We start from the raw sequence: 17,154 nt of genomic DNA on the forward strand, positions 1-17,154 counted from the left end.
AAATTAAAAATAATTTTTTTCTGCATCTAGCTCTGAAAAAATATTTGGGCTTCTAGCAGTGTGTGGGACTTGGTCTATTAGTCCATCTATACTGACCTCCATCAGGTTGCAAATTAAAAATAATTTTTTTCTTCATTTAGCTCTGAAAAAATATTTGGGCTTCTAGCAGTGTGTGGGACTTGTTCTATTAGTCCTTCTATACTGACCTCCAGCAGGTTGCAAATTGAATATAATTTTTTTCTGCATCTAGCTCTGAAAAAATAGTTGGGCTTCTAGCGGTGTGTGGGACTTGGTCTATTAGTCCATCTATACTGACCTCCATCAGGTTGCAAATTAAAAATAATTTTTATCTGCATCTACAGTACCTCTGAAAAAATATTTGGGCTTCTAGCTGTGTGTGGGACTATTTGTATTAGTCCATCTATACTGACCTCCATCAGGTTGCAAACTGAATATATTTTTTTCTGCATCTACCTCTGAAAAAATATTTGGCCTTCTAGTAGTGTGTCGGACTTTCTCTATTAGTCCATCTATACTGACCTCCATCAGGTTGCAAATTAAAACTAATTTTTATCTGCATCTACAGTACCTCTGAAAAAATATTTGGGCTTCTAGCTGTGTGTGGGACTATTTGTATTAGTCCATCTATACTGACCTCCATCAGGTTGCAAATTCAAAATAATTTTTTTCTGCATCTAACCCAGCCAATAGTTTTGGCCTAATACCACAGTTTGGCCACTCAGCTCTGCTCGGTTACCATCCATTGTTTTTTTGTGCAAACAACTCCAGAGTTGTGAATTAGTTAACCACCAAAATGAGTGGAAAAAGGCCTGCTGCTGGTGGAAAGGGGAATAGGCGTGTTGGGAAGGGGAAAAAAGGTTGTGTCCGTGGGGTAGGTGTTAAAGCAACAGTAACATCTGCAGAAGAAAGACCATCTTCCAGCCAAACTAAAATGTCTACTTCTTTTAGCGGACAATGTGATAAGATCCCTTTCTTACGGCCACGCCAATCGCTACAAATTCCAGATGAGGCACAAAAACAGCAGGTGCTTCAACGGATATCAAGTGCTCCTTTAAGTGGGCTCTCCTCCACATCAACTTCAACATCACAAATACTCCAGTCCTCAAAGGTGTCACCCAAATCGCACTTGCTTCCTCACAGCTCCCAAATCTCCAGCTGCCCGTCTGAGTATGAGGTAGAACAGATGGTTGAGTCTGCAGAGCTGTTTACTCATACTATAGCCTGGGAATCAGAGGTCGACTCCAGCGCTTCTGTGAATCCAGACGAGGAAATGATCTGCACTGATGCCCAGAATCTTTATGAGTCGGATCCAGGACCAGACGCAGAAGGTTCTGACCATAATGTAGACCCTCATTCCCAAACTGTAACTCCTGTTGGTGGAGACAATGAGGAAGACGATGATAAGACTCAAATACCTAATTGGAGCGACAACTTTAGTTTTTTGTCAGGGCAGGAACAGGTTGGCTCTGAGGACGACTGGTGTGATAACGCACAGGGTGATGATGATGAGGTCGGAGATCCCACTTACTGTCAACCCACAGTCAGCCAAGAGATGAGGTCAGCAGAGGAGGTGGAGGAAGATGCTAGTGACGACGAGGTCAGGTTGCGCCTTCCTGAACAGAGACGTAGTACTGGAAGCACGTCAACAACTGCATCCTCAAACACAACTCTGCCTCTCACCACAAGTCGTGGTGGCTCTTCAGGTCGCATGGGTGCTAAGCCTTGCATAGCCTGGGCATTTTTTCAGATCGATAAAGATGACCCAACTCGTGTTATCTGTAACATTTGTCAGCAAAAGCTAAGTAGAGGCCAAAAAATACATAGTTTGAGTACTTCATGCATGAACCGGCACATGGACATGAAGCATAAGTTGCAGTGGGAAGCTCAGTGTGCTACAATGCGGCCTAGCCGGCCGGGCCAATCACCGTCTGCCATATCTTGTGCATCCGCGGCCTCTTCATCCTCTGTGACTGGGGGGACAGCAGTCACACCTGTTTTGGGGCGCAGACCTGCCACCTCTTTACCCGCAACAGCCAGCGTGATTGGCAGGTCATCATTTTCTTTGGAGGTGGTAACACCAGCTGGTGTTGAGCGCTGTCCGACATCGATAGCACCACCTTTGGATCAAGGCAACCTAACATGTCCGCCTGCATCTTCCTCACAGACCGGCAGTTTGCCGGGGACACCCTTATCAACCCCGTCTAAGCACAATAGCCAGCCCTCGGTCCCTCAGATGTGGACAAGTAAAAGACCATTTCCTCCTAGCCATGAGAAAGCTAAGAGGTTGAATTTCACCATCTGCAAGCTCTTGTCTACAGAAATGCTGCCTTTCCGCCTGGTGGACACAGAGGATTTTCGAGACCTTATGTCCGTCGCAGTGCCCCAGTACCAGATGCCCAGTCGGCACTACTTCTCAAAGAAAGGTGTGCCTGCGCTCCACCAGCATGTCGCACACAACATCACCGCTTCTTTGAGAAACTCTGTGTGTGACAGGGTGCATTTCACCAAAGACACTTGGACGAGTAGGCATGGACAGGGGCGTTACATGTCGCTGACTGGGCACTGGGTAACTATGGTGACAGCAGGACAAGGGGCTGCTGTCCAAGTCTTGCCGTCCCCACGAGTTGTGCGTCAATCCTCTTTATGTCAAAGTTCCTCCACTGCTTCTGCCTCCTCAACCTCCTCTCGGTCTTCCACCTGCACCCAAAGCCTGTCTGGTCATGCCACAAGCTTTCTAACTGCGCAGAAGGGATCCTGCACACCTCCTTACTATGCTGGCAGTAGGGCTCAACGTCATCAGGCGTTTTTTACATTGAAATGTCTGGGAAATGTGAGTCACACAGCTGAGGAGTTGTGGTCAGCTCTGGAGAACCAATTTCATGAATGGTTGTCTCCACTGGACCTGAAACCAGGGAAGGCCGTGTGCGACAATGCTGCAAACCTGGGTGCGGCCCTTCGCCGGCGCAATGTCACACACGTGCCTTGTATGGCTCACGTGTTGAACCTGGTTGTCCAGCAATTTTTAGCCCACTATCCCAGACTAGATGGCCTTCTGCAGAGGGCACGGTCGCTGTGTGCTCACTTCCGCCGTTCGCATCCCGCAGCTCAGAGACTTACATCTCTACAGAAGTCGTTGGGCCTGCCACTTCACCGGCTAAAATGCGATGTGCCTACCCGGTGGAATTCAACTCTGCACATGTTGCAGCGACTGTGGCAGCACCGACAAGCCCTGGTGCAATACGTTCTGACGTATAGCCTGGGCCAACGAGATTCAGAGGTGGGGCAAATCACGCTGGAGGAGTGATCTCAGATCAGGGACCTATGCACCCTTCTGCACAGTTTTGAAATGGCGACGAAGATGTTTAGTGCTGACGATGCCATTATCAGCATGACTATTCCGGTGATTTACATGCTGGAGCACATGTTAAACAGAATTCGGAGTCAGGTGGTGGCACAAGAGGAGGTGGAGGAAGTAGAGGAGGAGGAGTTGTATGCGGAAGGGCTAACATCTGCAAGGTCCAGACGGTCGGCAGCACCAAGGCGGCAGGCATGTGAGGGTGGGGGAGATGGTTTTACCAGGGCGCATGGTAGCAGCCAAACTAGTGAGGAAGGTGCAGGAGCCCAGGAAGAAGTGGAGGACGAACTGATGGAAGACTCATCAGATGAGGGAGACCTTGATCACATTTCTGTTGTGCGAGGTTGGGGGGAGAGGACAGAGGAAGGAAGCATGATTGTTACCTCGCCACCAACACAACAGGGACTTGGTGCTCCTGGATGCGCAACACACATGAGTGCCTTCTTGCTGCACTACCTGCAACATGACCCTCGAATTGTGAGAATTAGAAATAATCCTGACTACTGGGTTGCCACACTGTTAGATCCCCGGTACAAAAGTAAATTTGCAGAAATTATTCCTGCCATAGAAAGGGATGCACGCATGCAGGAGTATCAGCAGAGACTGTTGCAGAATCTTACATGTGCTTTTCCACAAAATACCAGTGGTGCACGTAGTGAATCTCACAGTTCCAACTTGCCAACCGTGGGACCGTCAAGTGTTCAGCACTCAAACCGTAACAGAACCACAGTATCTGCTGGTAACATCAATTTTGCGGAATCATTTCACCACTTTTTTAGCCCATCCTTTGCAAGGCCACAGGAGACAAGAAGTCTGACACATAGTCAACGCCTAGAGACGATGGTACAGGAGTATCTCCAAGTAAACATTGAAGCCACGACTGTGTCACTGGACCCTTGCTCTTTTTGGGCTTCCAATCTGGATAAATGGCCGGAGCTAGCCACTTACGCCTTGGAGATCTTGTCATGCCCCGCAGCCAGCGTTCTGTCTGAACGTGTGTTCAGCGCTGCTGGTGGTGTGCTGACAGATAAGCGCACGCGGCTCTCCACTGATAATGTAGACAGACTCACGTTCATAAAGATGAACAAATCATGGATCCGAAACGACTTTTCTACCCCTGTGTCATCCTGGGGAGAGTAAAAGCTTGATGATTGGTTAAAATCACCCTACCAACCGTTTTAAGCTTTCAAATTACTAATCATGTTTATCTGTATCTTGACTGGAAAATAATTTGGGCTTTGTAGCAGTGTGCAGCACTGATCCTATTAGGCCATCTATACTAAAGCTTCACCAGATTTAAAATTAAAAATAATTTTTAGCTGCATCTAGCCCGGAAAATAATTTTGGGGCTCCGAGATGCGCAAGGCACATAAGTGCCTTCTTGCTGCACTACCTGCAGCATGACCCTCATATTGTCAGAATTCGAAGTAATCATGACTACTGGGTTGCCACACTCTTAGATCCCCCAAACTTTTCGATCAACCTTTTCATTTTAATAAAGACCAAAAAAATGGTCATTTTTGAAATTATAAGCATTAGCAGGTTGTTAGAAACTGAAATCAAACAGTTTTCAACTCAAAACTTTATTCTAGGTGATGTTACATTTTCACATAGGACCCCTTGTTCGAAAGGAGCTTCTGAACTCTCTCGTCCATTGAATTTGTCAGGTTTTGGATGGTTTCTGCTTCAATTGTTTTGCATGAGGACAGAATACCCTCCCAGAGCTGTTGCTTAGATGTGAACTGCCTCCCGCCATCATAGACACTCCTTTTAATGATGCTCCAAAGGTTCTGAATGGGGTAGAGGTCAGGGGAGCATGGGGGTCACACCATAAGTTTGTCCCCTTTTATGCCCATATCAGCCAGAGATGCAGATGTTTTATGTGCAGCATGAGATGGTGCATTATCATGCAGAAAAATGATCTTGCTGTGAAATACACGGTTCTTCTTCTTGAACCATGGCAGGAAGTGCTGTTTGAGAAAATCCACATACATTATGGAGTTCATCTTTAGCGCCTTCAGGGATCCTAAAGGGGCCGACAATCTCTCTCCCCATGATTCCAGCCCAAAACATTATTCCACCTCCTCCTTGTTGGCGCTGTAGCCGTGTTTGCGTGGGGTGTCCATCAACCAGCCATCCTCCACTCCATCCATCTGGACCATCGAGCGCTGCACGGCACTCATCCGTGAACAAAACAGTTTTGAAATCAGTCTTCATGTAATGTTTGGCCCACTGGAGCCGTTTCTGCTTGTGTGAAGTGGATAGAGGAGGTCGACAGGATGGCGCATGCACAGCTGCAAACCTCTGAAGGACCCTGCATCTTGTTGTTCGGGGGACGTTGGAGGCACAAGCAGCTTCAAAAACTTGTCTGCTGCTATGACAAGGCTTTTTTGCCGCTGCTCTTTCAACCTGACGTAATTGCCTGTAGGAAAGAGTCCTCAATTTGCCCTTATCAGCACGCACACGTGTGTACTGTGAATCAGCTACATACTTCTTGATTGCCAAGACACTTCATCCTGATCATCGCACAATGTTGATTGTAGTCATGCCTTGACCTAAACACTCCACAATTTGTTGCTTCTCAGCAGCCGACACATCCTTTTTCTTTCCCATTTTGGCAGAAAATGTAGGCTGCTTAATAATGTGAGAGAGCCTTCTTAAGTAGTCTTGCCTTTCATTGGACACACCTGCCAAACTAATTAGCACAGGTGTCTGCAATTGCTTACAGTGATATAAAGAGCCCTGACACACATCACCATCAATGAGTTTAACTGACAAACAAACAAATTCTTCCCTTATCACTCCTAAACACTTTTTGTATAATAATTTGGAACGCAGTGTACATGTGCTTTTCCACAAAACACCAGTGGTTCACGTAGTGAATCTTACAGTTCTAACTTGCCAACCGTGGTCTGTATGGAGTTGTTCAATAAAGGGCCCAAAATTAAGATAACATAGATGGGAGAGGTCTCTATGAATAGGAATTCCTAAGTAATTGATACCCTGTGAGGGCCAGGCAAAGGGAAAGTTGGACTGGATGGAATCCTATATGGATTTGGGGAGGGAGACATCGAGGGCCTCAGACTTCGCTGCATTGATTTTAAAATTTTACCATGTAACAAAGTGATCTATTTCAGCCATAACAGCATGGATGGATATATGTGATTGAGTGATATATACTAGGACATCATCAGCAAATAGAGAGCACTTGTACTCGGTGCCTCCCACCTCAATCCACCTAATATTGGGGTTATGGCGAATTGATGAGAGCAGGTGCTCCGTCACTAGGATGTATAAGAGAGGGGACAGAGGACATCACTGCCTTGTCCCATTGGTGATTGTGAAAGGTGATGAAAATGTTCTGACGCACCCCCTGGGCCTTGGGACACCCGGAGCCGGACCCTTTTTGGTGGATGCTGGTGGTTGTAGTCTTCGTGGCGGCGACCCGGTTCCGTGGCTCAGGGCGGTCAAACCAGTGGCGGAACTATTTATGTGGTTTTCATGTTTAAATGTCCGACTACGCCACCCGTGGATTGCGGTCAGAGTGAACCGCCGCTACAGGGCAGACCACTGAGGCTGGTGTTGTGGGTGCAGCAGAGCGTAGCATAACTCCCCACGGGAGGAGTATAGCCTCAGGGCAGTGTATGCGGAGGATGGGGGTGATGGTGCAGGGCAGCAGCAGTAACGACACGGAGTCAGTGATGCAGTTCAGGGCCTTTACTCACAGTTCTTATTATCCAGACCACGTCTGCAGGTAACGGCTGCCCACGTCGTACTGTGCTCACCAGGTGAGGGGCTCAGACAACTCCCAGATAACTTTGGAGCACTTCACAGGACCCCCTTTGTGTGTCCTTTGTCTGGCCTTTCTTACCAACACTTCTGTCCGGCTGCCTCGGGCCTCCTCTTGGTAAACTTGGCGCCAGTTTCCCTGACCCTATGTGGTGCCTTCCTAGCGGGTGTAGCGAGGGGCTGCGCCACATAAAATGTCAGAGCCTCCGGTTTCTAGCTGAGGGTCGTTTCCTGCCTCCACTAGTTCGGGGACCGGTCTCCCCCTTTGGCCTGACCCCTCCACGCAGGTGGATTCGGGCGTGCGGTGGCGACTCGCCCGTCCGCACCCCTGGGATCCCTTCATTCCTCGTTCCTGGAGCCTTCTCCGCTCCTCTTCCTTCCTTCTCCCTCTTCCAGGCCTGGGCCTCTGTTACTAGGCCCGCCTCCGGAACAGAGCTCATGCAGAGCCCCTGCTCCCTGCCACTTCTGCTCAGACTTCTCTGCACTGAACTAAGATGGTGCCCACCTTTTATACTCCCTTCTCAATGCACCCAGGAACTGTTTCCTCCCTGCTCCTGCACTACAGGGTTCCCCTTCCTCAGTGTTCCCTCCCCCCACTCCAGCCAGGGACAGGGACTGTCGTGCCCATCTCAGGGGCATATTGGTCGCCCTGCCCCACGGCAATGTGGTGTAATGCATGCAGGTGTCGGGTCCTGATCCACACTCCATCCTTACCTGAGAGTGAGATATCACACCTCTGGGTGAGGTGCAATACGTCTGTAGCAACCGAGCCCTCAGGGTGCTACAGTTCCATTTATCTTCAGCCTAGGTGATGTATTGCGATACAGGGCCGTGATTTTGGCTATAAAAGGGTCCCCTAGACCCCTACCCCAAGCTTTTTAAGAGAATCATATATGGCGTGCCAGGAGACTCTATGGAATGCTTTCTCAGCATCCAACGAGAGTATCTAATTACAAATTTTTAACTGCATCTAGCCCAGGAAATACTTTGTGCCTAGTAGCAGTGTCTGCTAGTGAGCGGATTATCCCGGCTGTTAAGCAAGCTGCACCACCTGTAGTTTAGACACTTAATTTTTTCAAAGGAAATGCTTCGGGACCATGGGATACTAAGTGAAGAGCATCAGGAGGCACCCCAAGGCATAGGGGCTGGGACTGGCAGTAGGATGCCTTGCGGTGGACATCCGAGCTCGATCCTTATAAAAGCTTTTTAACTGCAGCAGCTTTAGTGGACGCTACTGGAGCTGGAATTACCGCGGCTGCTGGCATGAGACTTGCCCTCCAATAGATCCTTGTAAATGGATTTAAAGTGTATTCATTCAAATTAGAGAGACAATTTAAATTAAAAAGCTTAGAGCTGCCTCCACCACAGGGGGGCTCGCTCGACCCACCAGCGGACAGGCACCAGTATTGGGAGAGGGGGGCTGGCCGTCAGGGTTCACCGCGGCTCTGGCACAAACCCGGCGACACGGAGGTGGCACGGGCAGGAGCGGACTGGCCGTGTCGGCTTCTCACTTTTTGGATTTTAGAAGGGCATGACATGCCTATATCTGTGTCTCCCCCTCCTTTTACTCCTCCACCTCTTTTATTTTCGCATGACTATATGTACTTGTCACTTTTCCATGTGTTAGTTATGTCTTCTCAGCAGTTTGTCAGCTTTTGGACACCTTTGAAGGTGTTTTCTATGTGTTTCTATGTGTTTTTGTTTGCCTGCCATTGGTTTTAACGGTGTTCGAAGGTGTTCGACGAACAGTTCGACGAACACACGGGTGTTCGACGAAACGAACCGAACTCGAACACTACGGGGGTGGCTCAACACTACTGGACAACCCCTTTAATGCACTAGAAAGCAGCAGCAAGTCAAAGCAAAAAAAAATCACTTAAATCAACACCATCTTCTCCATTGAATATCTTCTTGACTAGCAGAGCAGCAGAATTATCCGTATATCCCTTTCTACTTTTGAAGTCAGAGACTTTGTGCTTCCTAGTTATTGCATGGTGCTTTTGCCTCTATTCTGCAATCCTTTTTGTGAAGGTGGGAATAATTCTTTTTGCTAAAGGCAAAAGAAAATTCTCCAAAATCCAGACATTTTACCTCAAAAGGTGTGTGCATAGCAAACAATTGTTATCTTTTTTGCACATCTGTTGCTAGTGATATTTTACATCAAAATAGTGCCCTTTTGCAGATGTTATTTGGATGTATAACTAGTATTTTTTACTTTGTCATTTTAGGTAAGGGGGTTGAATTTAGATAAAACAATAGAAAAACAATGTAAACGTTTAATGCACACATGTGATTTTGCACATCTGTTGTATTAGTCCCATTTCACAACAAAGCAAGTCATATCTGAACTGCAGCCTGCTGCCACATTATGCTTTCTGTATGTGTACCTACCTACCTACCATTTCTTGTTACATCCTTTTTTGCAAGGGTTGAATAAATGTAGTTCTTAAAAGTTAACTGTGGTGTTGTAGAAAATGTATGGTAAAAGAAAAAGTGGCGATGGCGATGAATGAGGTAGTATAAAAGAAGAGAAAAATAACATGCCACAACTAAGAATGTAGGAGCCATTGCAGTGGCAGAAAAACCACTACCAATAGCACCAAACAAATGAGCAGTAGTACTACCAAACATAGGTCACAATTGGCCTCCTTTGCCACCGGCAAGCTTATTAATGTAAAGCGTAAGAAGTAAAAGGCATTAAGGAATATATGGCACATCACTCATCTCCGTCACAGCAGGATGATGTTACTTTTAACAGCGACACCTTCAGTTTGAGTCAGTCTTCTGCACAGAGCGGTTTTATTTATAAATGACTAAGAGGGATAATTTTTGGACCATTTTTTAATTAAAAAAAGAAAAGAAAAGTCTGCTAGTGTATTGTGTTATTAAATGGGCTTTTGTTTTCTATTGAATTAAAATTTGTTTCTGTGGTAAGATCAGTTTGTCATTACTAAGGATATGTTTGTTTTAAAGAGCTTGAAAGGGGGAAATGTGGGTCAAAAATTTGCCAAACATGGCAAATTTGAACATTACAATATTTGATCAACTCTAGAAGCCACCCATTTAAAAAGAGTGTATGACAAGTTATACAAAAATGAGAATTGTGAAAGTTCATGGCCTTATTTGCATTGCATGTGCAACAAAAGGAGGGAGTATGATGGCAACAGGACTATACTTCTATTTTGGTTTTGGGTGATGTGACTGGTGCGCTTAAAGCATTGTTTTACTTATAATAAACTGAGATGAAAATAGAACAGACTAAGGTGAAGGGGGGAAGAGTAGATGGCAGACACTGCTGGTGCCACTCTTCCCAGGGCAAAAGAAAGGGCAATCAAATGTTTATAGATGGAGAAAGGTCTTTTAAAATACATTGGTGGAGTATAAAATCCGATACATAGCCATAGAAAGAGAAAGTGTGTTTCAAATCTGAAAAAGTGAGGAGAAAGTTCAAGAATGCTGGTACTTTATAATACAATATCTTTTGTCTTGTCAAATAAAAGTTCCATTTGTACCCATAAAGGTTACATAAGTCCATGTATCGTGACACAGCTCAAAACTGAATTTAATTTTCGGTCTGACCTTGTGAAAACTGTAATTGTTCTCAGACAGATAAATCATATAAAAATCCTACTAACTATTGTTTTTCAGCATTCTGGGCATCAAGTACGTTTTTATATAAAAAGGTTTAGTTTTCTTAATAGACAATAAGGCCCACTTGTTGGCTTCTAGAAGTATACATGTCATATTATGTGATACAAAAACACCGTAGATTACGAAAGTATATTATATTGTGCCATCCAAGTATCTTAAAGTGATCCTCTACCTTGGTGCTAAAAAGTGACAATATGCTTGTCACATTATGTCACCCTACATAGTGGCATCCGTTTGCCTCCCACTGCCTCATTATGCATCAAAAATGGCCAATACATCTGCATGGGGGAGAAGTGGTAAGATTCAACCTCTCCTCCCCTGCCTCTCCTGTACTGTGGAGGCATAAAGGGCACAAACGGAGAATACCATATAAAAACTTTATGCACATGAATATTAATTACTAAATAAAATTAGGAATTCCAATAGGGAATAAAAAAGGAAAAAAGCGACAATCAATTACGGACGTGGCACTTTGTTGTCGCTTTTCCCCTTTTTTATTCCCTATTGGAATTTGTTTGCTGCTTTTATCAATTGTTAAATATTGTTACCTTTTTACTTGTTGCACTCTAGTGTCCGATATTCTCTTTTTGGGTTATATTTTGCTATGGATGAGCGTTATAGATAGACCAGTTTTTTTTCTTTGGTTACCTAAATAATGTAAGGGTATAGAACTTGCATCTAGACCTTCTACCAAAATGGGGCTTTTAGGCTCTTCTTCCAAGTAAGGAGATACCATTATTACAAATAGTCTTAAAAAAAGTTAGAAAATATAGGTGTGCTGAAATTTTTTTAAACACCCTCTATGAAGCTGCTGTATAGACCATGATATATAGCTCACCATAGCTAAACTTTATTTCATTATTAATATATTTTGTAGTGAACAAAAAAGTAACTAAAGGATAGGATTTCACTTTTTAGGAAAGGAACCACATTTCCGATGCTGACTCACAAACCAAAACTAAAAAGGATATTGCTTGTGCTTTATGTAATACAGTTATATGAAAAAGTTTGGGCACCCCTATTAATATTAAGCTTAATGTTTTATAAAAATTAGTGTTTTTGCAACAGCTATTTCAGTTTGATATATGTAATAACTGTTGGACACAGTAATGTTTCTGCCTTGAAATGAGGTTTATTGTACTAACAGAAAATGTGCAATCTGCATTCAAACAAAATTTGACAGGTGCATAAGTATGGGCACCTCACCAGAAAAGTGACATTAATATTTAGTAGATCCTCCTATTGCAAAAATAACAGCCTCTAGTCGCTTCCTGTAGCTTTTAATGATTTCCTGGATCCTGGATGAAGGTATTTTTGACCATTCCTCTTTACAAAACAATTCCAGTTCAGTTAAGTTTGATGGTCGCCGAGCATGGACAGCCCTCTTCAAATGATCCCACAGATGTTCAATGATATTCAGGTCTGGGGACTGGGATGGCCATTCCAGAACATTGTAATTGTTCCTCTGCATGAATGCCTGAGTAGATTTGGAGCGGTGTTTTGGATCATTGTCTTGCTGAAAGATCCATCCCCTGCGTAACTTCAACTTTGTCACTGATTCTCGAACATTATTGTCAAGAATCTGCTGATACTGAGTGGAATCCATGCGTCCCTCAACTTTAACAAGATTCCCCGTGCCGGCATTGGCCACACAGCCCCAAAGCATGATGGAACCTCCACCAAATTTTACTGTGGGTAGCAAGTGTTTTTCTTGGAATGCTGTGTTTTTTTGCCGCCATGCATAACGCCTTTTTGTATGACCAAACAACTCAATCTTGGTTTCAGGACCTTCTTCCAAAAAGAAATTGCCTTCTCCAAATGTGCTTTTGCATACCTCAGCCTACTCTGTTTGTGGCGTGCTTGCAGAAATGGCTTCTTTCGCATCACTCTCCCATACAGCTTCTCCTTGTGCAAAGTGCGTTGTATAGTTGACCGATGCACAGTGACACCATCTGCAGCAAGTTGATGCTGCAGCTCTCTGGAGGTGGTCTGAGGATTGTCCTTGACTCATCTCACCATTCTTCTTCTCTACCTTTCTGATGTTTTTCTTGGCCTGCCACTTCTGGCCTTAACAAGAACTGTCCCTGTGTTCTTCCATTTCCTTACTATGTTCCTCATAGTGGAAAATGACAGGTTAAATCTCTGAGACAGCTTTTTTGTATCCTTCCCCTGAACAACTGTGTTGAATAATCTTTGTTTTCAGATCATTTGACAGTTGTTTTGAGGAGCCCATGATGCCACTCTTCAGAGGAGATTCAAACAGAACAACTTGCAAGTGGCCACTTTATGTAGCTTTTCTCATGATTGCATACACCTGGCTATGAAGTTCAAAGCTCAATGAGGTTACAAAACCAAAAAAGTGCTTTAGTAAGTCAGTAAAAAGTAGGTAGGAGTATTTAAAACAAGAAAATGATAAGGGTGCCCATACTTATGCACCTGTCAAATTTTGTTTGAATGCAGATTGCACATTTTCTGTTAGTACAATAAACCTCATTTCAAGGCAGAAACATTACTGTGTCCAACAGTTATTACATATATCAAACTGAAATAGCTGTTGCAAAAACACCAATTTTTATAAAACATTAAGCTTAAGATTAATAAGGGTGCCCAAACTTTTTCATATAACTGTATGTGTGATATATATTTAGTGATTACAGTGCATGAATAAAAATGTAGAATCTGAATCTATCTATCTTTATCCATTTTTATTCCTCATCAATACAATCTATTTCGAAAAAAAATCATTGATATGTGACTGAAGTGTAAAAGTTAGCTCAGGTTTAAGGTCTCATTCAGATGTCCGATTTCCTCATGCGAGTGCTATCCGTGTTTATCATGGATAGCATTCGTACCTGTGATAGTCTATGAAGACATCCAAATGTCCATTTTTTTCGCGGACTGTGCTGTCTACAGAAAATCATGGAAATGTATCCTATTTTTATCTAAGGGTTGGATCAAAATTGATAATGCGAGTCTATGGGTCAGTAAAATAATTGGACAGCACTCAGATGCCATCAATGTGCAGTCTGATTTTCATGGACTGTCAGAATGGAGAAGGTCAAGAAACTTTTATTTCTCTCCACGAATGAGAAAAACTGATCCCACTCTGACCACATTCTGATTAAAGTGTGTTACAAAAAATTGTTCCATTTCTCTCATACATGGAAAAATTGGATGACAGATTGAGCCCTAATTCAAGTGATTTTGAAAAAAAACTTTTTTACATGTCTGTCTATTTTCATAAGCTCAAAAGTAATTGAACAGTTAAAATATAAGCCATCCATGGTCTGATGTAGCCTGTATCCTCAATATTTAACAGGTTCTAGCGTTGATTTGAAGTATTACAATTGCATTTGGTCATTGTATAAGGGAAATTTCAATATACAGCCAAAAAATGTCAATGCAAGTGAGTCGAGGCCTTCAATAGACTAGAAAAACACAAAAAAAGCAGCAGAAAATTTAAAAATGACCAAATCATAAATTGGGAACATTCTATAAAAAAGAAGGAATACAGTAGCAAGCTCAGAAACACAAATAGATCTGGAAGAACTGGCTTCATAAATATCAATTCAGAAGGATTATATCAAGATTAAAACCACTTATAAAGGCCTCAATATATATTAGACTAATGTTGACCAATGTGTATGGGAGCCTCCTGATTCTCCTCCAATCAACTACAGTATGACTGGAAAGAGAAGGATCTGCCACCTTGGATTACCAAAAGAAAACCTTTTGTTCTCTACTAGAGATCGAACATGCTCGCCACTGGTCGGCACTCGCCCGAGCATCACTGTGCTTGAGAAGCTCGGCACTCGGCGAGTATTTCTGTGTTTTTCTGGAGGGAACTCGGGTCTCCTCCCTGAATGTTTGGCGCTCTTTAGAGCGACAAACACAACATATATATATATATATATATATATATATATATCCATCTAAACTAACAGTCCTTCTGAGGACTAATCAACCTGTATATATTCAGTGGTGATAGCAGGAATTAGGCAGGCAGGCAGGCTATGTGGCAGAGTGCAGTGCACGATACAGCACAAGAGGGTTCATTGCACGTCCTGTTAGTATAGGTATTCCACAACATATATATATATACATATCCATCTGAACTAACAGTCCTTCTGAGGACTAATCCAGATGCATATAATCAGTGCTAGACAGGCTGGCAGAGTGTGTGGCAGACTGCAGTGTATGATATAGCACAAGAGGGTCAATTGAACGTCCTGTCTGCTGCTGCTGTAATAATTACAGATATTTGTAGACATAGCCACAGATATCAGGGGCCAGGGCAAATTAATGTTTTTATCTTAATCATGATTATTTGCTTGAAAAGCAATCCAGAGTACACCATTTTTCTGCTCCATTTGCTTGTTAGCACTGAAGAATAGAGCCAGATCTGTTCCATATTTCAGCGATAAAAATCTGGAAATTTGAACTGAATGTAGAAAATATTGACCTCCTTTTCCATTCTGTTGCAGTGTGTCGGTCAAGTTATTCACAATAGGTCTCTGTGAACAATGGTATTAGTAAATTACAGGCCTCCTATTTAAAACTGTGGTTCTCTGTCAGCCATATCACCAATAAGACTGTTCCAAAATCAGCCATTTCTTTCATTTTCATTCTGCTGCAGTGTGTCGGTCAAGTTATTCACATTAAGTCTCTGTGTAGAATAATATTAGTAAATTACAGGCTTGCTATTTAAAACCGTGGTTCTCTGTCAGACATATCACATATAAGACTGTTCCAAAATCTGCCATTTCTTCAATTTGCATTCCGTTGCATTGTGTCGGTCTAGCTATTCACACTAGGTGTCTGTGAAGAATAGTATTAGTAAATTACAGGCTTGCTATTTAAAACCGTGGTTCTCTGTGTCAAAAATATCACCTATAAGAGTGTTCCAAAATCAGCCATTTCTTCCATTTTCATTTTGTTGCAGTGTGTCGGTCAAGCTATTCACACTAGGTGTCTGTGAAGAATAATATTAGTAAATTACAGGCTTGCTATTTAAAACCGTGGTTCTCTGTCAGACATATCACATATAAGACTGTTCCAAAATCAGCCATTTCTTCCATTTGCATTCTGTTGCAGTGTGTCGGTCAAGCTATTCACACTAGGTCTCTGTGAAGAATAGTATTAGCAAATTACAGGCCTACTATTTAAAACCGTGGTTCTCTGTCAGACATATCAACTATAAGAGTGTTCCAAATTCAGCCATTTCATCCAATTTCATTTAGTTGCAGTGTGTCAGTCAAGCTATTCACACTAGGTGTCTCTGAAGAATAGTATTAGTAAATTACAGGCCTGCTATTTAAAAATGTGGTTCCCTGTCAGACATATCACCTATAAGACTGTTCCAAAATCAGCCATTTTCTCCATTAGTATTCTGTTGCAGTGTGTCGGTCAAGTTATTCACACTAGGTGTGTGTGAAGAATAGTATTAGTAAATTACAGGCCTGCTATTTAAAACCGTGGTTCTCTGTGTCAAAAATATCACCTATAAGACTGTTCCAAAATCAGCCATTTCTTCCATTTTCATTTTGTTGCAGTGTGTCGGTCAAGCTATTCATACTAGGTGTCTGTGAAGAATAGCATTAGTAAATTACAGGCCTGCTATTTAAATCAGTGGTTCTCTGTCAGACATATCACCTATAAGACTGTTCCAAAATCAACCATTTCTTCCATTTCCATTCTGTTGCAGTGTGTCGGTCAAGCTAGTCACTCCAGGTGTCTGTGAAGAATAGTATTAGTAAATTACAGGCCTTCTATTTAAAACTGTGCTTCTCTGTCAGATATATCACATATAAGACTATTGCAAAATCAGCCATTTCTTCCATTTGTATTCTGTTGCAGTGTGTCGGTCAAGCTATTCACACTAGGTGTGTGTGAAGAATAGTATTAGTAAATTACAGGCCTGCTATTTAAAACCGTGGTTCTCTGTGTCAAAAATATCACTTATAAGAGAGTTCCAATATCAGCCATTTCTTCCATTTTCATTTTGTTGCAGTGTGTCGGTCAAGCTATTCACCTAGGTGTCTGTGAAGAATAGTATTAGTAAATTCCTGGACTACTATTTAAAACTGTGGTTCTCTGTCAGACATATCACCTATAAGAGTTTTGCAAAAATCAGTCATTTCTTCCATTTCCATTCTATTGCAATGTGTCGGTCAAGCTATTCACACTAGGTGTCTGTGAAGAATAGTATCAGTAAATTACAGGCCTGCTATTTAAAACCGTGCTTCTCAATCAGACATATCACCTATAAGACTGTTGCAAAATCAGCCATTTCTTCCATTTCCATTCTGTTGCAGTGTGTCCGTCAAGCTATTCACACT

The sequence above is a fragment of the Phyllobates terribilis genome, unplaced genomic scaffold, assembly GCF_046119375.1.
Source record: "Phyllobates terribilis strain yellow unplaced genomic scaffold, ASM4611937v1 Scaffold_4__5_contigs__length_816908805, whole genome shotgun sequence".
Taxonomy (NCBI): Eukaryota; Metazoa; Chordata; class Amphibia; order Anura; family Dendrobatidae; genus Phyllobates; species Phyllobates terribilis.